Source organism: Mytilus edulis, chromosome 1, assembly GCF_963676685.1.
Source record: "Mytilus edulis chromosome 1, xbMytEdul2.2, whole genome shotgun sequence".
Classification (NCBI taxonomy): domain Eukaryota; kingdom Metazoa; phylum Mollusca; class Bivalvia; order Mytilida; family Mytilidae; genus Mytilus; species Mytilus edulis.
The window spans coordinates 87,058,108-87,063,933 of record NC_092344.1 but is presented as its reverse complement, the minus strand read 5'-3'; the positions used below and the strand labels follow the sequence as shown (position 1 = coordinate 87,063,933).

At 31.1% G+C, this 5,826-nt stretch overlaps 1 long non-coding RNA gene across 1 annotated transcript; it reads left to right on the top strand.

Annotated features, from left to right (window-relative positions):
• The first annotated feature begins 690 nt into the window (after positions 1-690).
• LOC139493611 (uncharacterized) lies at positions 691-2,763 on the top strand. The gene is made up of 2 exons (XR_011657084.1): positions 691-780; positions 1,977-2,763. It is a non-coding gene; the product is annotated as an uncharacterized lncRNA (long non-coding RNA).
• Positions 2,764-5,826: the final 3,063 nt, after the last annotated feature.

The following is a 5,826-nucleotide window of genomic DNA, read 5'->3' as shown; positions in this document are numbered from 1 at the left end:
CAACTTACTGGGTGTGGACGGATATGTATTCTGTTTCAATTATTAAAAAAAAACCTTATTAGTTTAATTAAATGTAATTTTTCTATGCCATATTTTCTGTGCATTGTAGCACATTGTCCTGTAAAATTTGATGATCCACGTTAACAATTTGATGAGTCACCAATAAAAATAATAAATCTGTGTTTTTTGCATTAAAGCATCTTATTTCAAGAATTGCATAACAATACATTTAAAAAAAAATGCATTCAACCATTTCCCCCCAGCAACGTCTTTTAAATAGATCGACGTACGTAAGTGTTTTAATCTATTTTCTTTATTTTTCGATATTAAATGCAAATTTCATTGATGATATATGTGTAGGATATATTGATACCGTTTTGTGAAACACAAGTAAACTTTGTGTAAATTCAAACCTTGAATTATACTTATCAACCCTAGCTATAACGTCTAGCCATAGTTGTAATACGGATATTACATCTATGGACTAGCTAACGTTATAGCGTCTAGAACATGATAGTATTTAAATACTTCCATGGTTAGAAAGACAAGATAATTTATCTATATGAAGTTTTTTTTTAAATCTGTATCATGTACAGACTGTGTGAAATTGATCATACGCTAGCTGAGTACGCTAGTTTCTGAAAATTCTGAGCAATAACTGGTAATTTTCTTTCTATATTTAGAACAATTGGTAAAACCAATTCTATAAATAGACAGAGCGTATAAAGATCTCCAATCTTAGAAAATCATTCATTTTTGGAACGACAACTTTGAGTAACGGTAAGAATTTTAACATCTTATAAGCATATTATAATTTATTTATATTATATTACGTGTAATACAACATATATACTGTTGTTACTGTTTTGTGAAATGCTCATCATAATACTCGACACACAATAGAGTTTTATGATTTTAGATTACAACTTAAGGACATACTAACGTAATTATGCATATTGACAGGAAATTACGATTCAATTTTTTTTTCTAGGAGTTACTTTTTCTAGGAGTTACACCCCTTTGAACTTATTTGCTTCAATGTACTACTGCAACAGTTTGTCATTGCAAATCCTCTCAAACCACACAATTAAATTTTATGAAACATTGTAGATAATTAGGACATACTATGTAGATGTGCATATTCACAGGAAATTATGATTCAATTATTTTTTCGAACACTTATTTTATTTCTCCAATAACAATGTGGGAACTTTCGCCCCTTTGAACTTATTTGATTCAATGTATTACTGCTACAGTAGAAACTTTGTAGATAATAAGGACATACTATGTAGATGTGCATATCGACAGGAAATTACGATTCAATTTTTTTCTAGGAGTTACGCCCCTTTGAACTTATTTGTTTCAATGTGCTTCTGCAACGTAACTCCTCTAAAACCACACAACATTTTCATGAAACTTTGTAGATAATAAGGACACACTTTTAAGATGTGCAGGAAATTATGATTTAATTATTTTTTCTAACACTTATTTTATTCCTCCAATGACAATGTGGGGACGTGGGCTATGTGAGCGCGCTCGCTAAGGTTCTTTAATTAAACCAGTTTATCGTAATGGTAGCACGGTAGTATTTGCATTCCAGAATTAGGTCAATGTATCTGAACAGTTAGATTGGACAAAAAATACAGTATCTACTGAACATACTTGCCCAAACTGTCGGAGGGATGAATCAGGTGTAGAATTTTTTTTACATACAGATGAAAATGAATTTTTGAAGAAAAAAAATTAAATTATGTATTCTCTGCACGATAAAAATTTTGAATCGCCGTTCGGCAGTTATTGTCCTTAATAAATTAAGATTGGAAAATAGGCACAGAACGTGGTAGATCAAACAAGCCTGACAGTCCTTAAAAAATAAAAAGAATGTTTTCTGCCAATTTGACAGCTCTTTTCTTGTTCAATGATATTATTGATAACTGCAATACCCGCAATAACAAAATTCTATTGTTTATTTTCAGATCAAATATTCTTATTAACAATGGGATGCACATGTAAAAGAGTGTTCTTCATAACTGGATTAATTCTTATGGAATTGATTGACCTTGGTCTAGACTGGGACTTTTTCGTTGAAGTTAATAAAACAGACCAAGAAAAAATACAAAGAAGTGATGAATTAAAATATTCTATTCTAGCATTTGCAATTATTGGATCAGTTACGTTTATACTTCAACTTGTGGCTATATATTATGATTCTCGGAAGAATTACTCGCATTTGACATACTCAACAACGATGTCATTCATTTCAACGTGGTTTGAAGATGTCCCCCAAATTATGTTGGCTATTTGGGTAGCAAGCATTTCATCTGATCTGATATCCAATGTACAATATATAAAAGCAGCATATGCAATCTTAGAAGCATTGATCCATTTTGGAGTTTCGATTTGGCAACTATGTTGTAAGAGTGAAAAGTTCAAATACAAAAGAAATAGTAGTAGTCTCAAGACATTACTCGTCCTTGATCTTATTGGCGGCATCCTACTTCTCGGAGCTTCCGTATTCCTTCTAATAGAACTACGCTTCGACAATTATAATTGATACCAGTTTGTGTTCATATTTATAGTATAAAGGAGTAATACTTTTTCAACATTATGTTCATGTTATCAGACATTGTGGCTTGACGGTTAACTTTTTATTTATATTTATGTCATTTTGATAAAACATGTGAAGTTTTTATTGATATTTATTTCATGTTTGAAGATATGTGAAGTTTTTTGTAGTTATTCTGATAATAAATATTGTATTTATTTATTTGTTCATAATTTATAATAGTTGTTGAACCAAGGATTTAAAATGTTAAAGTTGAAGTCCATCCTTCGAACATTTGTGTAATGTCTGCATGTCGCAGATGACAACAAATATGTTCCAATGGTCGTAACCACAATTCCGTCCTCTACTTCTCGAATTCGAATTTGTACTTTTACTGAGCAACACGACGGATGACTCTTGTGGGACATGATAACATTATCTGTATCCATGCCCATATGGAGCATCGGAAATCACATAAAATTTAGGGTGGGTTCGTCTTGCTCAGTCTAAAATATCTATATAGTGGTTTGTAGAATAGCGTCGTCGCTGTTTAATTTTTTTAATGGCTTTGTCAGCTACTCTTCTACTTTTTGAATGTCCCTTTGGTATCCCTGCACCTTACTGATTTTTTCCAAACAGTCAAGATCTCGTCAAATGTATTATATACAAAATCGACAAAAATAAGACATCATACGCCATAACAAATGATCTTTTGAATATCATTACAATTTATATACGTATGACTTTTAAAGGGAAACTAGCTACAAGATATACATAAAAAAATCTAAAATATGATTTGTTTTGTTCCATCGTTAATAAAAATAAAAACGTGAAATAAAAATTCGCTGAACAGCCAGTATGGTTCAATATTGTCAAAATAAGCTAAGAAACATTGATGATAAACTATTCACTTGCAAGTAAATAATTCGAACTCATTGAATACGTATTCATGCGAACTTCAATTTAACCCCTTTTCTTATGATAGATAACGCATGAATTAATTTTTAAAGGACAAAAAGGTCAACATTTTAAGTGAAACAAAAGGGTGAACAGTGTCTCTTTTTGTCAAAGTAAAGCGAGACAATTGTATTCTTAACCATTGCTGCACTTTGTGGCTAGTGACTATATGCTGCATAATTTTACAGCAGATGCAGGTCTATGAATGATAGCTCTACATCGTTTGCCTTTCTTAAAACAAGGCATCATAGGCTGTTTTCCATATTGTTGGTATTATTCCAGTTTCATATGATCTTAAATATTATCATTGTTAGAATTGGTGCTACTTGTAATGATATCTCTTTTAATTCTCTAGGTTTTAAGTGTCTGGGCCTGCTGCTTTATATGGGTTTAGTGCTAATAATAGCTTTTTAATTCCATTTTCTGTTATAATTATATATGTTGCTGTTTTAAAGTTTCCAGTCATTTTGCATTTCGTTTAAACAGGGAGCTGGTAGATCCATCTTTGAACTGTTGATTTAATATATATGCCTTATCAAATGAATCGTCGTGAAGTAGGCAATCATGATTTCAGTGGTGATATTATCTTTCCATCTGATTTTTTTGTGTTTTATGTATGAACAGAAGCGTTACATACATAGAACAACTGCCATATCCTGCTTTGATACAGGATATTTTAAGAAAAAATGGTGGGTCGGACTTGGTTTTATAGTTAGCCAAACCTCCCACTTATAAAATCATGTAAATAGTACCGTTAAAATGACAACATTACGTGACACGAATACAATACAAATAAGTGCAAGAACACTCAAGACAGAAAAATACATAAATGCGTAATATAATAGAACATTTCGTCATGTAAACCACAGAATAACAACAAACACTAAAATTAATTTACGACAGTACACAAAAACAGCAAAATAGAATTATGAACTGTGCGTCACACGAATGTATCAACGCCACAAAAAGTTACGTCACAGGTTAATTTATAAAAATAGATATAATATCAGGATTAAGTTTGTAATCGTGTCATTTGATGTATTTTCTAACAAGTTCTAGATATTAATTGTGTTTGTTATGGCGTAATTAATTGTACGTTATAATAAAGTCGATTTTCTTTCAAATTAAACTGTAAAAACAAATAAATCTTGTGCATAAAGTTGCTTTAAACCAAAGATTATACAAACGATCTAGGTGATTAATCATCTTTTACATACATTTAGAAAATAAAAATAGAATTAAAACCACAAACGATGACATAAAACATTATCCAATTAGAATTACAAATAAAATATTATAACTAAATATATAAATGTTGGATGTACAAATACCGAGACACGTCTAATAGCAATGCGAACTCACACTCAGCAAAAGTCATATTCGGGGTCGGTCACGTTCGGTACTTAAAATACCCGACAACGTAGATGGTAAACAACAATACAGACGGTGAATGCCGTTAGTTATTTTAGACACATCGTATAGATCAACAAATTCGTGATGGTGTCTATAAAATTTACGGAGAGTCATATTTAATCTGCCCTCCTCATAACTCTGTTGGTGCAATTTCTGAGTAAGGAGAACACATGGGCCTACAACTTGATATGTTGAAGAAATGCATTGATAAAACAACCATGGAAATATCAGAAACCTAATATTCCACCAAAATCAAACGACTAGATTTGACACAAGTATCAAATTTGTCAAAATCTTTTTGTGTTTGCATGTAATAATTGGTGGCTTCAATGGTAGTAGCAGTAAATGGTATGTTGCATTGTGAAATGTGTATAACATATATGTAACTTGACATAGTTCATCATAAGGGAGGAGGTACAATAAGAGACATGATTTGGTACCTATAATTGTTAAAATATTTACATTACTGTTAGCCTTTTCAAATAAGCATGTTCATTCATATATGGACATAGTTGTAACTGGACATTAATGAAACAACAATCAAACTGGAAAAAAATGTATGTCAATTTATTCCTAGAAATACAAGCTGATAAAACATTTAGTGCAGAGAGATCACATGTTTATTCTTATATTGTATTCACAATATCTTTTTCTTTTTGGAACACAATGAAATTATATTTTTTAATACTTTTAACAGACACATTCATTTAGAGGTGTTCTTCGACTCAATGACAAAGATCCAATATTGCATTTTTATTGGCATTGATCATGAAAACCAGTAGTTCATATATCTTTGTTTGAAAATATTGTAATGATCATCCAGTTGTAGAGGCTGAATTAGAGGAAGGAGGGGTTGCTATAATGCATCATATTCTCATTCTTTACAGCTTAACGCATGAAAACAAGTAGCT